Raw genomic sequence first — 27,682 nt, 5'->3', positions numbered from 1 at the left:
CCGGACTGTATTATGCCCACCTTGAACTGACCCTGTGTATACGTCATATACCAGCTATTCCATAGCAGGCCGCCTGGCAGAAATACGCTGTCAACTCTGCTGGGTCATCAAAGTCAATGAATGCCGGAAACTATCTCTTCCTCTCCAGCCGAGCCCTCGCTAGACCAGAGATCAGACCTGTAGGAAGCCATGTTCCATCCCATCTCTGCTTCCTGTTATTGTGAGCAATCCAGTGTGTGATACTCTGAGGTCACGACGGTCTGCTGAGCCAGGCCCTGACCAGGTGATCGCACATTGCTCTCCGCCTGTCACTACCTCCTGATGAGTGACATCGTCCTGTCCCCAGCTTAGCTCTGCCTGACCAGTGGAGGCTCTCCTTCCTCCGAGTCCATGTCCTGGGAGCAGCAGTGACGACATTCAGTATAATACATCATACGATATGCCACTTTTATATCTTCCTACATATGGAGAATTTCTCCTTCAGCATTTTATCATTGATTCAGTCTCATCTGTCCCTGAGTACTCCAGAGCTGCACTCACAATTCTGCAGATGGAAATAAGTTATATCATGTATGGAGCTAAATTCTATACATAGTATCAATTGTACATTTAGGTTAGTAAGAAATAATCTGAAGGTGTGTGAACGTCTCTATATAGAAGGCTCATCTGTAAATTCTGGATGAAACCGAAAATGAAAGTGTCGCCCAACCCCTCACATGGCACTTGTGTCTCCACTTTATATGACCTACCACTCTCTGAGTGTTCACTGTGTGTGGGCTTCTCTGCTTGTCTGCTAAGTTTGTACCCTCTGGAAGTAAACAAGCTTTATTTTCATTGGCAGCAATCAGAGATCTTGAAAATACACAGTCTATTAGAAACGTGAAGAACATTTCATTTTACACTAATTAAGCTTTATTTGCTGAAACCACAAACCCCCCTTTAATGCTGGAGATCTTATCTTGTGGTTTTAGAGGTCCCAGCAAGTTCTATTCACTGACATGAGCCGAGGAATGTAGATAAGATTGATGACCCCTCGTGAAATGAAATGATGATGATGATGTCTGCTACTTATATTATCTGTATAGGTGTCATAATGGGAAAAGAGGAAATAATTGTAAGTGGGCCCCAACACCTCAGGGGCCCATATTACTTCCAGCGTCATAGGAAAGAAGAATTATATGGAGGCAACTGCATCATCTGTGTCACTAAACCTTCTCCACCATGACACGTCATCTGGCACGGGTCAGCCGCACCCCCCTCTCGCCCCGTATTTTCCGTCTGCTTCATGCTGTATTGTCATTTGGAGCTGGATCAGAAGCTTTGCAGATGTTTCCTCACCATGTGGTGGAGACAGTCAGCAGTAATGTTACATAACTTTCTTTACATCCTGACATGTCCAGCAATGGTCCTCACTCACCAATCCTCCAGCTAAATAAACATTCTGCAGAGATGACGGCCGCAGGTGCTCCGCTCTGCTCCATCTGCACCGTGATCTGAGCCGTCACCAGATGAGGCAGCAAATATTTCACTTTCATTCATTGTTTTTTACCATTTTTTTTTTTAGATGAAATCATCCATTTGGACCAAAGTATTGGCATTCTATAACGAAGTTTTGCCATTTTCTAATACACGTTTTGTTTCCATTATACAACATTTTCAAGACCACTCCTTGCTTTTAGTGAATGGGAACATTTTTATTTACATCCAGAGGCTGAAAACCTGCCCTGACCGAATACTTATGTCAGCTGTTATAATTGTCTCCAGTCTAAAGAAATCATCTGTGAGCTAAACAGTGTGGACTCTAGACTGATCCATTCTACCTGTATTGATACATTGTAGCAAATTATCAGGATAGGAGAGGGTTTTGTACTGCTGACGTCTTTACCGCACAGAGGATCTAGATTGGAAATAATACCTCCCAACCGTCCCTCATTCAGCTGGACAGTCCCGGATTCCGGGCAGTATCCCGCTGTTCTGAGCGGCTGGTGGTATGTCCCGCTGTAAACTGTATCTGCGTCCTCAGGAATGCAGATACAGTTGAACCCAATGCTGAAGCAGGGAACGTCCGCTCCCTGCTTCAGCATTAATTCAGAGCGGAGGAGCAGAGGGAGTTCCTCCACTTGCCGAGGACTCCCCAGGCACCGCTCTACTTTAAGCACTGTGCACAGGGAAGTCCTTGACGTTACTGTGCATATATGGACAGTGACGCCAGTGGCTTCTACAGGAGCGAAATCCCCTGCCAGAGCGTTGGCATGGAATCCCCTCCGCTCACAGAGGACTCTCCAGGCACAGTGCTACTTTAAGTGCTGTGCCCGGGTAAGCCTGTGACATCACTGTCCATATATGGGCAGTGACGTCAGGGGCTCCTCCTGGGGCGGAAAGCCCGGCCACAGCATCGGCAACGCTCTGGCAGGGGATAGCACTCCAGGAGTAGCCCCTGATGTCACTGTCCATATATGGACAGTGACATCAGGGGTTCCCTCTAGGAGCAGAATCCCCGGCCTATACTCTGGCTGGGGATTCCGCTCCTAGAGGGAGTCCCAGAGGCGCTATCTTCAAGGAGGTTGTGGCAATATCTACATCGGCACTGTGGCACTATATAGGGGCACTATCTACAGGGGACACTGGTGCTATCTATATCGCACTATCTATGTGGGCATGGTGGCACATTATATGTGGGCACTGGCACTAGGGGCAGCTAAGGGGGCATAATACTGTATGGTGGCAGCAAAGGGGGCATTAGTCTGTATTGGGGTAGCTATGGGGCATTATACGTTATGGGGCATCTATGGGGGCATTATACTTTATGGTGGCAGCTATGGGGCATTATGCTGTATGGGAGAATTTGGGCATTATACTGCATGGGGACATCAGTGTGGGCATTATACTGTATGGTGACAGCTAGAGAGCGTTATACTGTGTGGGGGCAGCTATTTGGCATTATACTGTGTTGGAGGCACTATGGCAGCATGATACTGTGTAAGCTGAAACGGGCGTGTATGGGCAGGGATTGGGCGGTATTGGAGGTTTGGCTTAAAAGGAAAAGACTTGCTGTGCTGCATTGGTTGTTCCACTTTGTGATACTTAAAAGTTGGGCGGTATGTATAATGGTAGCAACCTTTCAATATTATGTCATTACAGCAAGCAGAGATCTTGAAAATGGTGAGGGGATTGAAGCACAGAATAAATGAGAAATTTTCAGAACCGTTTTTTATTATACAGTATATATTTTATTATACAGAATCCTTTCGGCCTAGTTCACACCTAACGTAACATTGTGGTTTTTTTCTGCTACATTACAGATGGTATTTGGGGGTTCTGTAAGACACATTGACTTCCCTGCTTAGCTGCTTTCTCTCCAGCTTTATATTTAGTCTATTATTGGTTATACCGTGGTGAATATTTCTGGCAGATATTATTCTGTAGATCATTATCTCACCTATAAGCAGAGAGATGACAGGACACGGTTCTATCTCTTCCTCTATGATGAGCGGCTCCCAGGATCCTCCAGTAACAGTGTTACTACTACTACTACTATTATTGTCATTGTTATTATTATTATTTATTGTTATTATTTATTATTATTTATTGTCATTGTTATTACTATTAGTTATTGTTGTTGTTGACGACGATGACACAGTCTGGTTTTACCATCACCGCCTCTGGTAGTCGCCTTGTCCTCTCTTTACAGCATTCCGCTTGGCTTTGTTTGTGTAGTTTGGTTCCATAATATAAAATTTAACTCGGCAGTGAAAAGAGAAGTGAGAGTTTCACATGAGGTAGAAATGAGAAGCGGTCACATCCCATAGGCAAATTGTCATTTGCTGGAAGTGGGTGTGGAGCAGCGCGAGTGTTTCATCCACACTGGACCCTTTCCAGCTCCACCACAAACACCAATCACATCAAATATGATCTCCATTAATGTGTCAGTGGTTTGTACGTTATATAATGTGCAGAGATTTATACTTTATAGTGAAACCGTATACAGCACAAGAGTAGCAGAAAATCCATAATAAACACAATGTTTCCATCAAAATCGACCGTATTTTAAGGGGTAGTCCACCATTGTACAGTTTTTAATGTAGCTTAATTCTATATATAAAATCACTTGTGAACTACTTATCCTGTACTAATCCCGACTTTCTGTATTATACTCCAGAGCTGCTCTCACTATCCTGCTAGTGGAGTCACTGTGTACATACATTACATTACTTATCCTGTACTGATCCGGAGTTATATCCTGTATTATACTCCAGAGCTGCACTCACTATTCTGCTGGTGGAGTCCCTGTGTACATACATTACATTACTTATCCTGTACTGATCCTGAGTTACATCCTGTATTATACTCCAGAGCTGCACTCACTATTCTGCTGGTGCAGTCACTGTGTATATACATTACTTATCCTGCACTGATCCTGAGTTACATCCTGTATTATACTCCAGAGCTGCACTCACTATTCTGCTGGTGGAGTCACTGTATACATACATTACATTACTTACCCTGTACTGATCCTGAGTTATATCCTGTATTATACTCCAGAGCTGCACTCACTATTCTGCTGGTGGAGTCACTGTGTACATACATTACTTATCCCGTACTGATCCTGAGTTACATCCTGTATTATACTCCAGAGCTGCACTCACTATTCTGCTGGTGGAGTCACTGTGTACATACATTACTTATCCTGTACTGATCCTGAGTTACATCCTGTATTATACTCCAGAGCTGCACTCACTATTCTGCTGGTGGAGTCACTGTGCACATACATTACTTATCCTGTACTGATCCTGAGTTACATCCTGTATTATACTCCAGAGCTGCACTCACTATTCTGCTGGTGGAGTCACTGTGTACATACATTACATTACTTATCCTGGACTGATCCTGAGTTATATCCTGTATTATACTCCAGAGCTGCTCTCACTATTCTGCTAGTGGAGTCACTGTGTACATACATTACATTACTTATCCTGTACTGATCCTGAGTTATATCCTGTATTATACTCCAGAGCTGCACTCACTATTCTGCTGGTGGAGTCACTGTGTACATACATTACATTACTTATCCTGTACTGATCCTGAGTTACATCTTGTATTATACTCCAGAGCTGTACTCACTATTCTGCTGGTGGAGTCACTGTGTACATACATTACATTACTTATCCTCTACTGATCCTGAGTTACATCTTGTATTATACTCCAGAGCTGTACTCACTATTCTGCTGGTGGAGTCACTGTGTACATACATTACTTATCCTGTACTGATCCTGAGTTACATCCAGGATTTTTCTACAGAGCTGCACTCACTATTCTGCTGATTGGTATTGGAGCCTATACGCAGCCACAACCTAATATTTTAGTAGGCAGTTTTCCCTACATCAGATCACTGTACAGCGTCCAAGGTAAAGGTGACCCTTTTCATAATACAGATTACCAGAGCAAGAGGTTTAAGCTCTGGACCCGGCAGAATTGTGATTACAGTTCTGGAGTATATTTGCTGAAAATTGCTGTTCAAAGGTGGTTATACGTTTTCAATGTAATAATCTAGATGTTTAAAGAAAAAAAGAAAGTAAACATTCGATTAGATGGATTGATGAAGCAGGAGAGACGATTTAAAGGAGACTTTCTCTTGTCGCTGTGGTGATACAGTAATTTCTCAGCAGTATAAACACTCGGTGCATTATCTGCTTGTAGATACCCTGTGCAGTAAACCGAGCCGCGCCGTCGCTGTATACACTGCACAGATGGCTCAGCATCATTCTAGTCTGACGTGTGCCCAGTCACACAATGCCATGTGGCTTTCAGGGGATGTTGTGTTCCTTTAAATCTTCTGTATGCCATATCTGCCATTGACTTTATTGGGTAAAACTGTAGCATTGAAAACGGTATGCGACCACAGAGGGAAAAAATACCAGCAAAAACCATCACAGTTCTAGGAAATGTTCCTGCAGCTGCGCCTGTGGCGACCTCGCGTTTCAGTTCTGCAGTTTCCACTGAAATCGATGACTGCAGATCAGACAAGAAAACCCTGAAGAATGAGCAGTTATCAAGTGCAAAATGTCAACGTGGAAAAACTGCAGCTAAGGTGTGAACGCTGCTGTAATGCGGCTTCTCCATCTACTATCGGGCTCTATTCACACTGCAGTAAATATTGTTCCTGTCATTGTTACATTACAAGCTAAGGGGCACGTGACAGAGGAAACTGATGATATGTCCCGCTAGGTCCTTGGTTATTGTAGTAAGGGAGTGGCTGGCGCCCCCTAGTGTTTTGTAGACTCTTTGGGGGGGCATTTCCGCATGTAGCAAATTTTTGGATTAAGTGCATTAACAAAATATCATTTATCCCAAGCGCCATATTAAGTACTGACGCCATTTACTGATCCTACTCTTGCGTTGGTGGAAGGGGCTTTAGCTTTTCTGTTCAAGTCTGACTGATTCATGAAATATTTCCTGACAGACGGGCATCAATGTGAGCTACAGCTTGCCATTCTTCAGTAGCCCGCGCCATATTCCCTGACAAGCTCGAAGCGATCGGCAGATCTGGTGAGGACCACTCAGAAATCAGACATTTTTATTTTTTCTCTGTGCCGCCATATTTTGAGACCGATCACTTTTGTTATTTTCAGGGGTCGATGGAGACACAGGACACCCCCCCCCCCTCTTTCTAACAGTTCAGATGACACTGTCGCTATTGACCGCGGCATCTAAGCAGTTAAACGTCTGGGATTCTAGTTAACTCTGACTTTGGCCGTTGGTGTGGGGTGTCCGCTGTATATACGGCTGACACCCGCGTTGTAAGGCGGCAGCTCAGCCCGTGATCCTGCTCCGCACACTTCCCCCTCCCAACTACGTCAAATGTCGGGAAGGGGTTAATGTTGGCCGACAGAGCAGATTTCAGTGGGACCAGCCGACCATCTAAGGTGTATGGGGGTGTCCCGACTCCCCACCGACAGCAGATAGCCGATGGATTTATACATGCCCGACCCTTTGTTCTCACAGGAGATAAGCGGTGTCTGGCAGCAGCTTATTCCCCTCTCACCATTGAGTACACGCTCGGCCGGGCCCAGTGTTCATGTGTGGGGGTCATGAGGGATTGCTGTCTGAGGTGTAGGCCACCTCTGGGCCTCGTTCACACAGCAGTATCGTGGTTAGTATTTTGATCAATATTTATAAGCCAAAACCATGAGCGTGTGGATGAGGCCTCAGTGTGGATGAGACCGGCCGCAGTCCTATGAACGGTCTCCTTAGTGCTGCTCTGCAGATGTTCGGGGAGGGGGGGGTCTTATCTATATATAGCTGGATGCAGCCAAATGTGACGAACCCCAGCTGTGAGACATCTCCCTTCTCGCTGCGTTGTATTTATACATTCATAAAGTTTCACAAGTTATCTCTGGTTTATGGTAAAAATTTATGAAGAGGGGGATGGGTGCACATGGGCCCTGATTAGTCTAGAACCCGGATTCCTCATTGTCCCTTCTACTCATACAAATTGCATCAAAGTGCCCACAAGGCAATGATCATACACCGAGCTGCCTATTAAAACCACCGCATGAGCACCCCCCAGAGAAGTGGCATGTACCCCTGGGGTTCACGTACCATAGATAGAACCCTAGAACACCCTGCTGTGCCCCTGTATGAAGGTCGCTGGATCGTCCATATTGTGGTCGCCTTCTGTGCGCCGCTCCCCCTGGTTATCTACAGATTTCTCATTATAACGCTCCCATGTTAGTGCAGCGCTTTATATCCATTGTACATGAGACGAGGCTGACGGCACATTGGGGGTTCACTCCGCTTTCCTCAGACCCAGAGTCTCGTATATATGTCAGGAAGACATTATATTACAATGCTGATGTAAGTACTGTTCAGTGTCTGTGGAAAGCTGGGTGATCATTCTCGTGGGCCCAGGAATGGTGACTCAGTGGTTTTCACCCAACATATGTTCTCCATTTGAAAGACCAAGGGGCGGCTAAAGACCTTACACAAGAAGACGATTCCCAGACGGACCTTTCCATGTCTACACAATCCTGTCCGTGCAGGTAAAATGTCTGTCTAGAGTCCAGTGCACCGAGGATTGTCAAGACTAGAAATAATTGTAACAAACACTCAGCTGTGAGAAGTACTAGGTTTATAGAGGTTTTCAGCCTCTGGATGTAAATAAGACTATTCCATTCATTGACAGCAAGCATAGATCTCGAAAATGGTGAGGAATTGAAACACCGCCTACTAAAAATTTGCATTACTGTTCATAAAACCACAATAACTTTATTTACAGAGCACTGGCCCTTTAATAGATATCCACACTGATTTGTCTTAGGAAGGCACCAGCATTATACATGGTAGGTGGGGGATGTTACAGATTTAGCATTGGGGCCTGGAAGCTTCAAGTTACCCCCGGGCTCCTGGTAGTCACCCTGAGGGCAGCTGCTGCTTGTACAGAGGGTGGTGGGCCTGTGCTGCAGATCTGGGGCAGTTACCCCTCTGCCGTTCTTCATCATGTTACTTACATTGAGTATCCAGGAATGTAATCATTGTTTATTTGTTTTTGTTTTTTTGGGTGGTGGGGGGGGGATCCTGTTCTGTGACTTGCAGCAAGGTGGCGCCATACCTCCTCTGGGTGGTTTGCAGCTTTGTCTGGTCTAAGGTGGGAATAGTTGGCGGGTTGGGTTTGGGATCTGTACCTTGTACATCTGCTTTCTATAAGGTGTGACCGCCTCTGGGTGGTTGTCTTGTGCAGCAGCCATGTTAGTGCGCTTTGTTAACTCTGGCTTTACCGCACAGTTTATCCGGCCATGCGCCTACATAGCTCTTTCTAGACACATTGTAAAGTTTCATGGAGGCAACCCTAGATTGCTGAAATTTTGGGGTATAGCCCAAATTAAGATGGGACCCAGAGCGGGCAATTTGGACCGTAAACTTCTACAGGAGGAGGCGAGGTGGATCCACCGACTTAATACCATGTCTCCTATAGGTCTGAATGAAGGGTTCACCTTCAGTGCGTTTCTCTAGATTTACAGTGAAACATCGAATAACCTTCGTTAATTCTTGTCCATATTATTGGACCTCTGTCGGATCACATATGTACATATATGGAAATTATTTACCTACTGTACATTATCTATCTGCCATTGCTTGCTTTCTCTACATAATTGTGAAGAAACCCTTTTCTTTAATCACTTATAACACAATAACAAAATGATATGAAAATTATTCTTGATCCACTATGTGGATTAATTGATGTATTACGTTTATTATAGCTGTGATCACATGATGGAGGCGGCTTATTGTCATTGACACTGTGTACATTATTATCGATCCTGTATTGACCCCTAGAGATATGGCATATCTCCAATTGGAGATTTTTGAAACACATTTTGGTTGTGAATGATAGTTCCTTTGCTCCCCCACCCCTTTCCTTTTATTTATTTTTTGAGGGAATTACCATACCATCTAGGGTGTGTAGACACATGAGGATGTCACTTTTTGAACGCAACTTGTGTTGGTGCATATGTGCCCTGATCGTCTGGATGCCTTGATCTGGAATTATCAACCTGGTTAAATGTGACAACCGGATGGTAAATATACTCTTTGGGCTATCTATTCAATCCATCTATGTTTGTCATCATAGACTATGTGCTCCTCGTTAGTCAGTTACACTCACACCATCTGGACTGTCAGATAGACGCCAGTTGTGTCTTGTTTTGAGGTACTGCGGCACATAGCGTTACACATCGATGGACTTGATGAACCTCCTCGGCACTAAGTCAGTGTAACATGCATCGGCGCATGCGCCAGTGACTCAATTTGTGAGTCACAATACAAGTTGGTTTACGTGCACTAAGTCCTTTTTTTTTACCCCCATGCGCATGCGTCGCTTCAGTCGTCTGATTGAGCCACCTTATCGAGCTGTTCATTCGTCAGCCAAACACAGCTGAGAGGAACCTGTGTCTCCTCCATCGCCATAGGCCATTTGACCCGACGCACCTTCGGTCGCGTCACTATGGGTGTCTATATTAGGATCGATTTCATTTTGCGCCGCCATTAGCCCCGTGTACCCCTGAGGACGCTACTCAGTAGCGAAACATGTCGGGGGGGCTGTTAATATTTTAATACACTGCCGATGACCGGACTAACTGCTGTCCACTAGCTGCTTTACAAATTAACTGGATAGGGAATGGTTATTCCTATACTGACATGTTATATAAGCCTGTTCAATCAGGTGATATTTTGTGCATCCGATCTCGGCTAGTGATAATTTTAATTCTAAGTGTGGTATGTCCAGCTATACGTAGCTAATAAAGTATTCATTTTTTATTTTTCTATACATTAGTGGTGGCTGGGAAATTGGGTTTAGGCTGTTGCAGGCAGCCATTTTCCGTGTTTAGTTGCCAACTGTCACCCATTTTCTGGGACTGTCTGGAATTTACAGAGACAGTCTCGGCAAATTACTGTTCCGGACGTGTCCAGGCAACTGCTTTATTCAATTGTATCTGCGTCCTCCGGAAACCCATACAATTGAATATTATGGCAGAGCAGGAACCTATACACTCCCTGCACTGCCATTCACACCTCCAGGAGCAGAAACCCTGTCCAGAGCCCCTGATGTCATTGTCCATATATGGACAATGATGTCCGGGGCTCCTCCAGGAGAGAAGTCCCCAGCCAGAGCGTCAGCAACTCTCTGGCTGGAGATTCCAATCCTAGAGGGAGCCCCAATGGAGCAATGTGTGTGTGGCACTTTCTACAAGGCTGGTGGTATGGGACCACCTACAAGGGGGCGGTGTGTGGCACCATCTACAGGGAGCAGTGTGTGGCACCATCTACAGGGAGCAGTGTGTGGCACCATCTACAGGGAGCAGTGTGTGGCACCGTCTACAGGGAGCAGTGTGTGGCACCGTCTACAGGGAGCAGTGTGTGGCACCGTCTACAGGGAGCAGTGTGTGGCACAGTCTACAGGGAGCAGTGTGTGGCACAGTCTACAAGGCGGTGGTGTGTGGCACCGTCTACAGGGAGCAGTGTGTGGCACCGTCTACAGGGAGCAGTGTGTGGCACCGTCTACAGGGAGCAGTGTGTGGCACCGTCTACAGGGAGCAGTGTGTGGCACAGTCTACAGGGAGCAGTGTGTGGCACCGTCTACAAGGCGGTGGTGTGTGGCACCATCTACTGGGGGCAATGTGGAGCACCATTTACAAGGGGCACTTAGTGTAGCACTTTCTACGCTGGTTTTTACGATACCGGTAGTAGTCCGCATATACCGCCTAGCCCTAGTGATAAAGTGAGACATCGTCTCCCTGTAGATAACCAGAGAGTACTGGCCACCATAGTAGTCGTCAGCCAAACTAGTGCAGACATTTTTGCTCGTTTAGGCTTCTTTCTAATCTGCGTCATGGCTCTGTAGTCTACTACGGTATTTATTCAGTCAAAACGACGAAATCCTTGCACAGCTGAGACAAACAAAAACCATTTGCACCGGATCCGTCACCATTGAAATCAATGGTGATGCAAAGGGAAACCTATGGTTTCCGTTTGTTTGTCAGGGTTCTGTTCATGGGTTCCCCTAATGGAAAACTGCGGCGGAACCCAAGAACGGAGTCCCGACACAGATGTGAATGAAGTCTTATTTTTATGCAGAAATTCTGGCAAGAAAACCATGCCCCTCAGGATCAGTACAGGATAAGTAATGTAATGTATGTACACAGTGACTCCACCAGCAGAATAGTGAGCGCAGCTCTGGAGTATAATACAGGATGTAACTCAGGTTCAGTACAGGATAAGTAATGTATGTACACAGTGACTGCAGCAGCAGAATAGTGAGTGCAGCTCTGGAGTATAATACAGGATGTAACTCTGGATCAGTATAGGATAAGTAATGTAATGTATGTACACAGTGACACCACCAGCAGAATAGTGAGTGCAGCTCTGGAGTATAATACAGGATGTAACTCCGGATTAGTACAGGATAAGTAATGTATGTACACAGTGACTGCAGCAGCAGAATAGTGAGCGCAGCTCTGGAGTATAATACAGGATGTAACTCAGGTTCAGTACAGGATAAGTAATGTATGTACACAGTGACTGCAGCAGCAGAATAGTGAGTGCAGCTCTGGAGTATAATACAGGATGTAACTCAGGTTCAGTACAGGATAAGTAATGTAATGTATGTACACAGTGACTGCAGCAGCAGAATAGTGAGTGCAGCTCTGGAGTATAATACAGGATGTAACTCAGGTTCAGTACAGGATAAGTAATGTATGTACACAGTGACTGCAGCAGCAGAATAGTGAGTGCAGCTCTGGAGTATAATACAGGATGTAACTCCGGATTAGTACAGGATAAGTAATGTATGTACACAGTGACTGCAGCAGCAGAATAGTGAGCGCAGCTCTGGAGTATAATACAGGATGTAACTCAGGATCAGTACAGGATAAGTAAATGTAATGTATGTACACAGTGACTCCACCAGCAGAATAGTGAGTGCAGCTCTGGGGTATAATGCAGGATGTAACTCAGGATCAGTACAGGATAAGTAATGTAATGTATGTACACAGTGACTGCAGCAGCAGAATAGTGAGCGCAGCTCTGGAGTATAATACAGGATGCAACTCCGGATCAGTACAGGATAAGTAATGTAATGTAATGTACACAGTGACTCCACCAGCAGAATAGTGAGCGCAGCTCTGGAGTATAATACAGGATGTAACTCAGGTTCAGTACAGGATAAGTAATGTATGTACACAGTGACTGCAGCAGCAGAATAGTGAGTGCAGCTCTGGAGTATAATACAGGATGTAATTTAGGATCAGTACAGGATAAATATAATGCAGGATTTGCTGTGTATGTAGATTAATTCTATATGAACCCCGTACAATGGTTTGAATAAAGGATTCATATACCGTGCAGAATCTCAGGATGCTGATTCATGCAGTCTCCATATTTAACCAGAAATTTATTAGCTGGTGTATTTTAATTGTAAGATTTAATATTTACTTGTAAGAAAGTTCCCAGACGTAGCGTGTGATGTGTGGGGCGAGTTCGTTCCCCCGCGGCGCACACGTTGGTTAGCCTGGCAGGGACCTGATACAATGGCTCACTCTGTAGCACTGAGACGTGGGTCTGAGTGAGGTCACTGCCTCATTTATATTACCCCAGTGTCTCTGGATGCAGCTGGTGCGGCCACAAATGATTTTCCATAGACAAACATCGTAGCCTGTAGAACAGGGCCATGGTTTTCCATCAGGTTCCGGGCATGAGCTGTATATTTTCTCTGAGGATTGGATTCCGGAGGTGACCGGATTTTAGATGGGCTGTGTCTTGAAGACGATCCGTTTTTAAATAAATTCAGTCTGGCTGATCGTTTTCTCTCCATCAGCTGCGTCTGGCCACATTTCACCTGCATTGGCCACAATGTAGTGTTTTATGATGTCCGTGTAATGCATGGAAGGTCCCGGTCTGCCGGAGATGCTCTTATCAAGCAGCTCTCCATCCCAACTCATAGAGAGGGTCCTGAGCGGGGGACATATGGACAGGAGTTGTCTTCATGACATCACTTTAAAGAGGAACAGTCCCCTCTCCTGACTATGTCTATTTTTAGGAATTACTTGTATTTCCCATGAAATAACAATTCTGGGAAATATTTTCTTAGAACTCTGTGTTGTTCCGTTCCTCTGTTATTCCTCCTAGAAATGTATCCCTCGTCAAAAGGGAGGGTCCAACAGAAGGAACCGGACAAGGCAATATCCAACATAAGGTTTGCCCTGACCCTGGCCAAGGCAGTGAGCTGGATACCCCCCCCCCCGCACTCGGGGCACATGCCATTGCCCCCTCCTCCCTTTTACTTCCCTCTCTATCTCTGTATTGTGTCCTTTGGTAATTAGAATGATGTCACTAAAGATCCTTAAAATAAATTGAAAACTGAAAGATTTAGCGACTCGGGCGCGGTGCGTGTATTTAATAATCTTTTATTTTCTATTCTGACGTCATCAGAAATAATTCACTTTGCTCTGGAAATTCCCTCTAAAAGTTCTCATTTTCCAGCTTCTAATTTGTTTTGCATAATATTGTGCTGGAACGGAGCGCAACGTCCTGGATTTGATCATTTTGGGATTTATTTTGGTGGTTTTCAGTCCTTCGTCTGCAGCTTCTCCTCTTCCCTCGTCACTGACCGAGCCGCTGGATTTGCCCATTCATGACTTTGCTGAGCTTGGCCGTTACTCAATGAAATCCTGGTGTGAAATACAAAAAAAGGGAATTCTCATGGAAAATGTGTAAACGCCCCTTATTTAACCAGTTCAGGGCCGGGTGCTCATTGGATGATTTCCCAGTGTTCACTGTTAATCTACATATGGATCTCGTTATCCCAAATCTGTTCTGTGGCTCGTTAACATCACATTGAGTTTATGTATCCCGATCATGGAGAGGACGATCTCTGGGTCTGATAACAGAGACTCTGAGAACGCTCTCAATAAATGTACATTATCGGAGGAGGCGTTACAGGTGTACGTGGTGCATGCTGCGCCATGTCGGGTGTTTTCAGACGTAAACCCCATCCCTAATTAATCTGGTCGTCTTCTAAAACCAATTTAAATATCTTATCTATCGAAGTTACAGGCCTCCTGCGAGATCATTTTCCTCCTGTGTCCCCAAGACAACACTTCCTGCTCCTGAGCTCTGGGATCTCAGTGATCTTATAAGGCCACTGTGCCTCACAACAGCCAGGATACGAATCCACATGAAATGTTTATTTTCTTTGCTGTGATGTTCAATTTTTTTTCTGATAGTTTCCATATTATAGGGACAAGAAGTGTTATCCATGCAAGATGGGCACCAAAATGTTTCTCACATGAAGCCTGAATTTTCCACCCTTCGATTGCTCACACCATTTTGGTTAGTTTCTCCCTCCTCTTTGCTACTGGTGGTGGAGACTGGTACAGGTTCACTGTAGTCATGGGGTAAGGAAATGCAGCCAACCTGAGGCCCCCGATACATGGGCACCATAACCGTGACGGCCTCTGTGGCTGCTTATGTGAACACAGCTCTAAAAGATTGGGTTGATATACTGTTGGCTCCAGATCATTGTAGTTACAGGATGAGAGAAGCGGACACGTGCTTTTCTTCCAGGATGTGGAGCAAAATACGGTCCTTCAATGGGCAGTCGCTGGCAGGCAGGTCACTAGGACGGCATTGCAGCTTTTCTAATTTCATGCCTTGTGGAGAGATTCTGGACCTTTGTGTTATGCAGAACTGATGATGAACCTCTCCGAACCTCCGTATTCTGTAGGGATGGTTCTCGAATTCTTTATTATGTAGAAATCGTTCTGGACCTCTTCTGTAGGGATTGTTCTGGATCTCTGTGTTCTATAGGGATGGTTCTGGACCTCTGTTCTGTAGGGGTGGTTCTGGACCACTGTTCTGTAGGGATGGTTCTGGACCTCTGTTCTGTAGGGATGGTTCTGGACCTCCTGTGTTCTGTAGGGGTTGTTCTGGACCTCCGTGTTCTGTAGGGATGGTTTTGGACCTCTGTTCTGTAGGGATGGTTCTGGATCTTTGTGTTCTGTAGGGATGATTCTGGACATCTGTTCTGTAGGGGTGTTTCTGGACCTCTGTGTTCTGTGGGGATGGTTCTGGACCTCTGTTCTGTAGGGATGGTTCTGGACCTCCTGTGTTCTGTAGGGGTGGTTCTGGACCTCCTGTGTTCTGTAGGGGTGGTTCTGGACCTCCTGTGTTCTGTAGGGGTGGTTCTGGACCTCCTGTGTTCTGTAGAGGTGGTTCTGGACCTCCTGTGTTCTGTAGGGGTGGTTCTGGACCTCCTGTGTTCTGTAGGGGTGGTTCTGGACCTCCTGTGTTCTGTAGGGGTGGTTCTGGACCTCCTGTGTTCTGTAGGGGTGGTTCTGGACCTCCTGTGTTCTGTAGGGGTGGTTCTGGACCTCCTGTCTTCTGTAGGGGTGGTTCTGGACCTCCTGTGTTCTTTAGGAGTGGTTCTGGACCTCCTGTGTTCTGTAGGGGTGGTTCTGGACCTCCTGTGTTCCTTAGGAGTGGTTCTGGACCTCTGTGTTCTGTAGGGGTGGTTCTGGACCTCTGTGTTCTGTAGGGGTGGTTCTGGACCTCTGTGTTCTGTAGGGGTGGTTCTGGACCTCTGTGTTCTGTAGGGGTGGTTCTGGACCTCTGTGTTCTGTAGGGGTGGTTCTAGACCTCCGTGTTCTGTAGGGGTGGTTCTGGACCTCCTGTGTACTTTAGGAGTGGTTCTGGACTCCTGTGTTCTGTAGGGATGGTTCTACATTCTTGTCTTGGATGCAGTGGATAATTAGTTATAAGGAAGTTGGCACCACATTTTACTTATGCCAGTTTTACTGGAAGATAAGGACCCCCCAGAATTTACTTGGCCGGCCTTGTGTAATTTGTTGCTTTTTTTAAATTATGAGAGACTTTTTTTTTTTTTTTTTTACATTTTCTCGGTAAAACTCTTGTCAGCGTTTTCCCGGCAGAAAAATAGAACTAAACAAGCAATAGACCAAGAAGCAGGAGCCGAGTATAAATATGTGTTTTGTCTGTAGTGGGCACTGGAAAGAGATGGGCGCGCTGGTCAAGACCTAGAATCGCTGGCACTCGGGGAAAGTTCTTGGCTGCAGTTATAATTAGAGGGTTTGGCAGAGCCGAGCGCTGGTGGAGGCTGGAACAGAAACCATTAGTGATACAGATTCCCCCACAGTACAAGCTTTATTTATACTTGGAGGGTTTGGTGGGGGAAAGTGGCTGCAGTGATGTCTCTCTGGATGGGACTTGGCGTTCGTACCTCCTGTGTGTGGACCGGGCTTCTCATATTCTGAAGGCTACAGCTGCACTGGGGTGGAAGACGTTTTGGTTAAAGTCTTGCATTATAAACCAGAAGAAACGCACTGATTCTCTCCCAACCTCACGAAACTGAGCACAGATGTCTTATGTGTCATGTTGTTACGTAGCAGCTGGGGTTGCAATCATACCCTGTTATTGAGGAGGAGGCCATAGATACCAGTGATGATATAAATGACACATCGTGCTCCCTCCGTCATGTTGCAGTCACATTATAAGAAGCGAGCTCAGTATACATTATTTATATAGTCTGTATACTGCATATACCCTACACGTTATGATGTCATCAGCGGTTACATAATATATGTTTAAAGGGATTTTTCCCAACGCATGAATTGATGGCATATTGCTAAGATAAGCTATTCATTTTTGAGGGTCCTGGCTGTGCAAGGAACTACAGCATGGCCCCATTTCCTTGGGCTGTACCACCCTGCACGACCGGTGGTCGGGAAAAACCGTCAGACTAAAAAAAGTGATGGCATATCCTAGCGATAGACCATAACTTTGAGATGGGAATAACCCTTTAATGCCAAATCCTGGGAGCTTCAAGCGTTTCACTCATTGGAACTCATGTAGACAAACTAGCGGAGGTTACAGACAGGAACCAGTGAGAATATAGTGCAAGAGTCCCTACTGTTTTACTAACCCTTAATAAGGAAACCCAACTACTATTCCAATCTACTTTGGAAGAAAGCAAGAGCTGCCACTTATAGAGTTCCCCTAACAGGGAGCCCCGAGTTCCCCTAACAGGGAGCCCCGAGTTCCCCTAACAGGGAGCCCCGAGTTCCCCTAACAGGGAGCCCCGGGTTCCCCTAACAGGGAGCCCCGGGTTCCCCTAACAGGGAGCCCCGGGTTCCCCTAACAGGGAGCCCCGGGTTCCCCTAACAGGGAGCCCCGGGTTCCCCTAACAGGGAGCCCCGGGTTCCCCTAACAGGGAGCCCCGGGTTCCCCTAACAGGGAGCCCCGGGTTCCCCTAACAGGGAGCCCCGGGTGAGAGCCATTACGCTAATGTCTCAGTCGTTACAACTTCATTACTAACATTGTACTCCTGTGACCATGTGGCGCAATGAGATCGCAGATATAAGTATTGGTGGCTACAGATCCTGACTCTATACGTTATCGCTTAAATGCTCTGGACAGGTGAAATACCTGGCGGTCGGGGTTGTGTAGGATTCATTGAGATACATGAGCCCCTCAACTACGCTGTCCCCTTTTGTAGTAGCGCGTCCGGTACCAGATTTCAGATGCAATTACAACCTCTGCACCCCAGATAGTTACACCCCTGATGTCAGCGTTGGGTAGAACGCGTTTCATGATGTAACTTGTTGCAAGACCTTCTACTCCTAGGTCCTCTAGTAATGGAAAGGTCTCTGAGTTATAATATTGGAACTTTGCATTTAGTTTAATACTTTATATTTTTATGCGGAGGTTGGTAGATTTGTATCTAACCAGTCTGCAATCCATGAAATATCGCCACCTAACCAGGACGAACACACAATGGGCTTTCATCTTAATGTTTTGGAGATCATTAGAAATTCTGGACATTTTTCATCACATTCATGAGCTGGAAGCTTCTCCTTAAGAAGTTGTCAGGTGGTTGTCGGGTGGTTGTCAGTGGCCATGTGTCATAAGATGCAAAATACATGCAGATGTATTTCCCATACAGGTTCCCTCCAGAAGCCAGTATGACTGGGTCTCATGGGCCTAGTCTATAAAAAAAACAGGACCTAGATAAACCTGCAGAACAAATCTGACAACTTAATAATAGATTCTCCGAAGAACAAGGTCACGTGTCTCTTGGAGAGTTTTAATAAATGCGGCTCAACGAATCTGGTGTACAGACCTTTTAACATTCGGGACGTCGGTCTGAGCATTTATCAGGGAACCAGGACAAATTACTAGCAACACCTAAGAGACTTCAAAAGAGGCAAAACTTGTTAGAAGAAACTGTAACATTGTAACCAAGGTCTAAAGATAGAATTACAAAAGTGGAGCAAATGAACGGCAAGTCAGAGATGCTGCAGAGACGTTCATCATGAGCCCAGCAACAATCTGAAAGATTTGTCATAAGCCCAAACTAAATGGCATTTCCTCAAAAATTGATGCCAGAGGCTTAGTGCGTGCGACGTTTCGGTCGTAACTTAGACCTTCATCAGGCACTATGTCCTTCTGGTTACTGGTATATCCAGTCGTTGGCGCTAAGTTTTCAATGGCTGCCAAAGGTCTAAGTTACGACCGAAACGTCGCATGCACTAAGCCTCTGGCATCAATTTTTGATTAAATAAAATTCAAGATTTTTCAAGAAACTTATAACTTGTGTGCCGAATACGTCTTTATCATGCGATTGGGTTGGGACCCTATTTATGCAACTACCTTGGTCTTGTGCGCTCTGAACTACTACCTAAATGGCATTTCCATTTATAGTTAATATATAGCTACTTTCTACATATAAAATAGAAAACGGAGTAAATTGTTACATGACTTACCCTGCACTGATCCTGAGTTACATACTGTATTATACTCCAGAGCTGCACTCACTATTCTGCTGGTGGAGTCACTGTGTACATACATTACATTACTTATCCTGTACTGATCCTGAGTTATATCCTGTATTATACTCCAGAGCTGCACTCACTATTCTGCTGGTGGAGTCACTGTGTACATACATTACATTACTTATCCTGTACTGATCCTGAGTTACATCCTGTATTATACTCCAGAGCTGCACTCACTATTCTGCTGGTGGAGTCACTGTGTACATGCATTACATTACTTATCCTGTACTGATCCTGAGTTACATCCTGTATTGTACTCCAGAGCTGCACTCACTATTCTGCTGGTGGAGTCACTGTGTACATTACATTACATTGCATACTGGGGTGGTGAGGACAGGGCATCACATAGTGAAATTGCAGTTGGGAAATCAATAGCATTGGTTGGACATTGATCACACTGTAAACACGGAGCATCCCATTCATGTATGGCTAATGGAGGGCCAGGCTGTAACATCCTGGTATATGGAGGAGCTTTGGTGGCATTGAGGGTTTTGTACTTACCTCTGACACATTGTTTTTGCGGACAAGGTGCTGTGTCAGGCTCCAGCTCTGCTGACTTCTGCAGTTTTCCTGCATCTATAAAACCATATTTTGGTTTGCAGCTGAGCAGCGGGGGTCAGTGACTCATAGCGGCCGCATGTCTAGGTCCTGAGAGAAGCACAATGAACACGAGAAATAAATACAAAGAGATACTCAGTGCTAGAAGAAGTGAGCAGCTCCGGGCATGAAAGGAACATCCAGCAGAGGGTCGGCAGGGAGGAAACTGCGCTATTGAAACCACATGCTACAAGTGCTTGGCCTGAAGCTGCCTTGGCACAATCACAGGAGGCATTAGGGAACCCAGACACTCATGGCCAGAAGTGAGGTCAGGTCGCAGGCACCATCCACTATCCATATCTACAGTAATGCACAGCAGAAGAGAAACCCCACTGCTGCCTCCTCGGACTCCACCAGCGAGGTGCCCATCATGGCTGGCACATTGCTAGAACAGTGACTTTATTGTCATAGTGGTGGAAATAACCAAGGACACCCACGTCTTGTCTTTACTCCAGTGCAGATGACGTGTAGTCCTGAGCTAGATAATGACTTGAGCCGCGCAACTTCTACACAAGAGACGCAAAGACAGAAATGTGTTACAGGGGAGGTCAGGACAACTCGGGTACATATGCCCTATTGGGGGGTTCTGGACATCATAAGGGGTGTAGCTATATGTGGTCAGACCACGTCTGAGGTAGCCCAATGGCCTCTCTTCCTCATAAGACACCGGTATTATAAATGGCACATGGTAGGTGGGGCCCTAATACAGAATTGGGCCCTAGGAGCTTCTAGTTACATCTCTAGACATCATAGAGGGACCCCACTATTAGCCAGAGGAGGGAGACATTGGAAGAGGGGACGCGGTGCAGCATTATTACATGACCTCCATGGCATCTGAATGATATGACATTTGTAGACGCCAACAGCTTCCCCTGGTGATGAGAGCTGATCTGTGGGGGTCTGTTGATATTCTGCACTAAAAGGGGTTTTCATGGTTGGACATCTCATCACATGTAACTCAACTTAGAAACTCAATGAAGTTGCAATTTACAACAAGTCAGTCGCTAATACATGAATGGTGACCCCGCCGTGTAACTTTTTTCCATTCACTTCTATTAGAATGTACTCCGTCACATGACCGCCTCTGGCTAAGATCGTACGCCTGAAGTTGTGGTCTGGCTATGAGCTAAGAGCGCAGTATAAGAATATACAATAAGAAAATGTCTGTATTGTCTGCACAGGAAAAAGTGCTGTGTCTGGCGTCGTGGCCCTGTGTCTGGTATCGGCGGCCCTGTGTCTGGCGTCCCGGTGTCTGGCGTCGTGGCCCTGTGTCTGGCGTCGGCGGCCCTGTGTCTGGCGTCGGCGGCCCTGTGTCTGGCGTAGCGGCCCTGTGTCTGGCGTGGCGGCCCTGTGTCTGGCGTAGCGGCCCTGTGTCTGGCGTAGCGGCCCTGTGTCTGGCGTAGCGGCCCTGTGTCTGGCGTCCGGCGGCCCTGTGTCTGGCGTCCGGCGGCCCTGTGTCTGGCGTAGCGGCCCTGTGTCTGGCGTAGCGGCCCGGTGTCTGGCGTCAGCGGCCCTGTGTCTGGCGTCGGCGGCCCTGTGTCTGGCGTAGCGGCCCTGTGTCTGGCGTAGCGGCCCTGTGTCTGGCGTAGCGGCCCTGTGTCTGGCGTAGCGGCCCTGTGTCTGGCGTCGGCGGCCCTGTGTCTGGCGTAGCGGCCCTGTGTCTGGCGTAGCGGCCCTGTGTCTGGCGTAGCGGCCCTGTGTCTGGCGTAGCGGCCCTGTGTCTGGCGTAGCGGCCCTGTGTCTGGCGTCGGCGGCCCTGTGTCTGGCGTCGGCGGCCCTGTGTCTGGCGTAGCGGCCCTGTGTCTGGCGTAGCGGCCCTGTGTCTGGCGTCGGCGGCCCTGTGTCTGGCGTCGGCGGCCCTGTTTCTGGCGGAATTACATCTCTGGTTTCATCACTTGTTCGATGTCATTACGCACCCAGGGTCTCTGGTGTCCTTATATGTTGTCGTGTCCTTTTTGCTCAGGGTTCACTTTTCAATTCCATGTTTTCCCGGCTAGTTTACATACATGTGGCCCCTTGTGTCTGTGGGGTCGTGGTCGGGGGATGTAATGAGACTCATCATCGTTATGACACATTAATGTGTTGTGTATCTCTCGACATTCTGTGACATCCCCCGGACTCTTATCAATGTATTGTCCATTGTCTGACAACTTCCTCCAAGATTCTGCTGAGTCCATCCATTTTATAAACCCTGAGCAAGAAAACGTTCCCGATTCCTGATCTCAGATCCATTGTCTTCTATCTTTTCTATGTTTATATTATTGCTATAAACAAATAACAGGTAACAATGTGAAGGGCCTTTTACACCGGCCGATAAGAGGCCGGCGCAGCGAGCCCCGTTCAACAAGACATGGTTAATCGGCGCTCGTTTGCTCCTGTCACACGGAACTATGGATGGGGACGAGCAGTCGTTACTCTGATCGCTGGTCCCCATACATTATTATCATGTCGGCAGCGCGTCTCCCTATTTACACACCAGGATGCGCTGCCGACAACCAGAATATTAAACTTTTTTTAAAACGATACGACCGGCAGATGATTCATCGTTTGCTCGTTCATCTGCTGATCGTTCCCCTGTTTATGCTGATCGTTCCCCTGTTTACACAGCGCAATTATCCGCAACGCTCACCCGCTCGATAATCGGCAAGTGTAAAACCCCCTTTAGGCCCTGTTCACATCCTGTATTGGTACCACATTTAGGCTACAATCACACGAGCGTGACAGATTTACGTGCGTAAAAAACGTGCGTAAATCTGTCTTTGTGCATTGCGTTCGGCATCAGTGTGCTTTGCGAGTGGCATGTGTTTTTTTTTTTTTTTTATGGAATTGATGCGCAAATCACGCACCGCCCATGGATGTGCATCCGTGTGCTGTCCGTCGTTTTCACGCATCCATTGACTTCAATGGGCGAGTAGGTGCGTGAAAACGCATCAATATAGGACCTGCAGTGAGTTTCACGCAACAGACACTCGCTGCGTGAAAATTCACGTGTGAACGGCCACATTGAAATCAATGGGTCCGTGTGCTGAGCGTGATTTCCATGTGCAGCACATGGACGTGTGAATGGGGCCTTAGTCTGTACATTGAAAAAGCTCCCGCCATTAACCCGTTCATAGGGCTCTATTATCCCAACAGGGTGTAGACTACACTAATCCTCTTAAGGAATTAAATGCACAAAATAATGTGTACCACGCAGTATACTTTTTTTCAACTTGGGAGCCTATGTGTGACGGATGCTGCTCTATGGCATCGGTCACAGGTATACTTTAAACATGTACGTCAGGGAGCTCCTGAGGGTCCGGCGCCCAGAGAAGAGCATCAGGTAGCATTTGACCCGGGGACTCCAACCCTTGGGAAGCTCCTGACGTCACTGTTTATATATGGACAGTGATGTCAGGAGCTTCCCCTGGCGCAGCGCTTCAGATAGGGCTCTCCCTGTGGGGTTCGGGCGACGTATCTCACTCTATGCCTAAACAGTGGGGCTGGGCAATTATGAACTAAAATCACGATTAATTGAACATGTAACCTAGATTACGATTACTAAATGATTATTTGGGTCACACCCCTTTTTGCATGCTACGCCATTGACTTAATATTTATCCTCTGAGTCTGTTGTATACTACTGTATATATTATAACCCCTGCCCCCACACAGAATAATTCCCCTATAACTGCCTCCACACAATATAATGCCCCCACACAGTATATTGCCCCCATAGTGTTCCCCACACAGTATAATGCCACCCATAATGGCCCCCCACACAGTATAATGCCACCCATAACGGCCCCCATAGCTGCCTCTACATAGTATAATGCTTCCACGCAGTATAATGGCCCTATAGCCGCCCTCACGCAGTATAAAGCCCCCATAGCTGCCTCTACATAGTATAATGCTTCCACGCAGTATAATGGCCCTATAGCCGCCCTCACGCAGTATAAAGCCCCCATAGCTGCCTCTACATAGTATAATGCTTCCATGCAGTATAATGGCCCTATAGCCGCCCTCACGCAGTATAAAGCCCCCATAGCTGCCTCTACATAGTATAATGCTTCCATGCAGTATAATGGCCCTATAGCCGCCCTCACGCAGTATAAAGCCCCCATAGCTGCCTCTACATAGTATAATGCTTCCACGCAGTATAATGGCCCTATAGCCGCCCTCACGCAGTATAAAGCCCCCATAGCTGCCTCTACATAGTATAATGCTTCCATGCAGTATAATGGCCCTATAGCCGCCCTCACACAGTATAATGCCCTCCATAGCTGCCCCCAATAGTGACTGATAAAAATAATAATATACTCCCCTAACCCCGTTCCAGTGACGTGTGGAGGAGATCGCTCTGGTCTGCGCAGATCGGCGCGAAGACGTCACTTCCTCGTGTTCAGCGATACATAGTGAATGGTAGAGCAGGGACCTTACAGCTCCCTGCTCTATCATTGGCTTCAACTGTATCTGCGTCCTGAAGATGCAGGTACGGTTTAATTCGGGAGAAGGGAATTGATAAAACCAAAATTCGCAAGATGACGTCGATTTTAATTGCGCTGAATTTCGATTTTAGATTATTTTTCGATTAATTGCCCAGCCCTACTATACAGTGAGATATGCTGCAGCCTTCCGTTGGAGTGATCATTTTGATTTGAAGAGAAGCAGCGGGTACTGTTAATGCTATTGTTCTATGTTATCTGTCAGATCTTTATATGAGAAAATGCGCTTGACTTTAAATAAGAACTTCCAGGAGTTTTATATAAAAGCCTCTTTTTTATACACAGAAAAAAAGATGCATAAAGGGGGTCCGGGATCAGAAAAACATGGCTGCTTTCTTCTAAAAACAGCGCCACACCTACCCGCAGATTGTATGAGGTATTGCAACTCAGCCCCTTCACTTCAATGCTGTTTTTTGGGAGAAAGCAGCAATGTTTATATAATCCCGGACAACCCCTTTAATTCTTCTGCAGTGTTCCCATGATAACACTTCCGGTTCTGCCACTGGGCGTTCAGGGTTATTTTAAGGACGTCGATCTCGCATACAGAGACAGAACAGCCACTCTGTAGGTCAGCGAGGATGTGGATCAGGATTTGGATGCACTAAATGTCACTATGGAAAGTTGAGGGCGGGCAGTAAGTGCCTTAAATTTCAAGCGTTGAGAATGGGGCGTGACACCCCAAATGTTACGTATTTGTCTGCTGCGCCAAAGCTTATGAATTGCTACACGATATCTGTACTGGACTTCATTGTCTATGACCAACGATCGCACGCTGAAAAATAAGCGAATGCAGAGAGAGCGTGGTCATGTCTGACATTGAATACAAGGGACTTGGGTCTGGGATTTTTCTTCATCTTGAACACATGCGTTATATATAACATAGATGATTATAGGATAATGGAACTTGATGCTGGGATACATTGTCTGGTATAAAATGCATTGATTGGAAGGCGCAGGTGGAGATCTGTCCGTAGCTGTGTTAGCACAGGTCACACAGTGGAGTGCTGTGGAAGTGTTGTCATAGGGAAGTAGGAGCAGGGTACCCGCAGGCTTCAGATCTGAAACTACTGATAACCAAGCATTGAAGGAAACCTCTAAAAGCCTTTTCTTAGACATTAGAGATCCAGAACACCCCTGGCCGTTCACCTTCACACATCGGTCACATTTATCAGGTAAATGAACCAGAAAAGTGGCCTAATGTACATTACAAGAATGGCGCTGGAGGAGTCCACCATATTGTAAGACTTGCACTATTTTTAATATTGTTTTAGCACAGATCAAATGTCTGGGGCGAAATAACTTTCAAGGATTGTGCAAAATGTATCGTGCAGCGTGCGCCATTGCTTTATGTTAGCCAAATGTTTAGCTCAAGTTTTCTCCAGTTTCCCTCCCCCCGTGTAGATTTACAGATAACGACTCCGTTGTATTCTTCCTCAGTCATGTGATCTCTTTTAATGTGATCTTTATGCTCCTAAGGCATCAGCTGACCGCGTAATGTCCACAATCAATACACAAGTTCTGTATTCATAGGATAAAGACGTCACAGTTCAGTAGGAAAGGAAAGAATTTTATGCTCTAAAGCAAAGCGGAACCGTGACGTGAATGATAAGAGCAGCTCTAAGAACAACCTCAGCATAAACTGTTCTGTCCGTGTAAATACGTATTAGTTATGTCCTGATCCTGTATTATACAGGCTGTAATGTATGTATAGTGACTCCACCAGCAGAATAGTGAGTGCAGCTCTGGAGTATAATACAGGATGTAACTCAGGATCAGTACAGGATAAGTAATGTATGTACACAGTGACTCCACCAGCAGAATAGTAAGTGCAGCTCTGGAGTATAATACAGGATGTAACTCAGGATCAGTACAGGATAAGTAATGTAATGTATGTACACAGTGACTCCACCAGCAGAATAGTGAGTGCAGCTCTGGAGTATAATACAGGATGTAACTCAGGATCAGTACAAGATACGTAATGTATGTACACAGTGACTCCACCAGCAGAATAGTGAGTGCAGCTCTGGAGTATAATACAGGATGTAACTCAGGATCAGTACAGGATAAGTAATGTAATGTATGTACAGAGTGATCCCACCAGCAGAATAGTGAGTGCAGCTCTGGAGTATAATACAGGATGTAACTCAGGATCAGTACAGGATAAGTAATGTAATGTATGTACACAGTGACTCCACCAGCAGTATAGTGAGTGCAGCTCTGGAGTATAATACAGGATGTAACTCAGGATCAGTACAGGATAAGTAATGTATGTACACAGTGACTCCACCATCAGAATAGTGATCACAGCTCTGGAGTATAATACAGGATGTAACTCAGGATCAGGACAGGATAAGTAATGTATGTACATAGTGACTCCACCAGCAGAATAGTGAGTGCAGCTCTGGAGTAAAATACAGGATGTAACTCAGGATCAGTACAGGATAAGTAATGTAATGTATGTACACAGTGACTCCACCAGCAGAATAGTGAGTGCAGCTCTGGAGTATAATACAGGATGTAACTCGGGATCAGTACAGGATATGTAATGTATGTACACAGTGAGTCCACCAGCAGAATAGTGATCACAGCTCTGGAGTATAATACAGGATATAACTCAGGATCAGTACAGGATAAGTAATATAATGTACACTACCGTTCAAAAGTTTAGGGTCACCCAGACAATTTTGTGTTTTCCATGAAAACTCACACTTATATTTATCAAATGAGTTGCAAAATGACTAGAAAATATAGTCCAGACATTGACAAGGTTAGAAATAATGATTTTAATTTGAAATAATAATTTTCTCCTTCAGACTTTGCTTTGGTCGCTCCATTTGCAGCAATTCCAGCATTGCAGACCTTTGGCATTCGAGCTGTTAATTTGCTGAGGTAATCGGGAGACATTCCCCCCCCCCATGCTTCCAGAAGCCCCTCCCACAAGTTGGATTGGCTTGATGGGCACTTCTTGCGTACCATACGGTCAAGCTCCTCCCACAACAGCTCTATGGGGTTGAGATCTGGTGACTGCGCTGGCCACTCCATTACAGATAGAATACCGGCTGCCGGCTTCTTCCCTAAATAGTTCTTGCATCATTTGGAGGTGGCTTTGGGTCATTGTCCTGTTGTAGGATGAAATTGCCTCCAATCAAGCGCTGTCCACAGGGTATGGCATGGCGTTGCAGAATGGAGTGATCGCCTTCC

At 46.0% G+C, this 27,682-nt stretch overlaps 1 long non-coding RNA gene across 1 annotated transcript; it reads right to left on the bottom strand.

The window, feature by feature from the left end:
• Positions 1 to 18,688: 18,688 nt before the first annotated feature.
• On the bottom strand, positions 18,689 to 22,000 carry LOC142661871 (uncharacterized). The gene is made up of 3 exons (XR_012850830.1): positions 21,914 to 22,000; positions 19,902 to 20,048; positions 18,689 to 18,761 (listed from the first exon to the last, which is right to left on the bottom strand). It is a non-coding gene; the product is annotated as an uncharacterized LOC142661871 (long non-coding RNA).
• Between the last annotated feature and the right edge of the window lie 5,682 nt (positions 22,001 to 27,682).

This window comes from Rhinoderma darwinii, chromosome 10 (genome assembly GCF_050947455.1).
Source record: "Rhinoderma darwinii isolate aRhiDar2 chromosome 10, aRhiDar2.hap1, whole genome shotgun sequence".
In the NCBI taxonomy this organism is placed as follows: Eukaryota; Metazoa; Chordata; class Amphibia; order Anura; family Rhinodermatidae; genus Rhinoderma; species Rhinoderma darwinii.
Note: the sequence above shows the minus strand (reverse complement) of the source record. Positions and strands in the feature narration are given on the sequence as shown.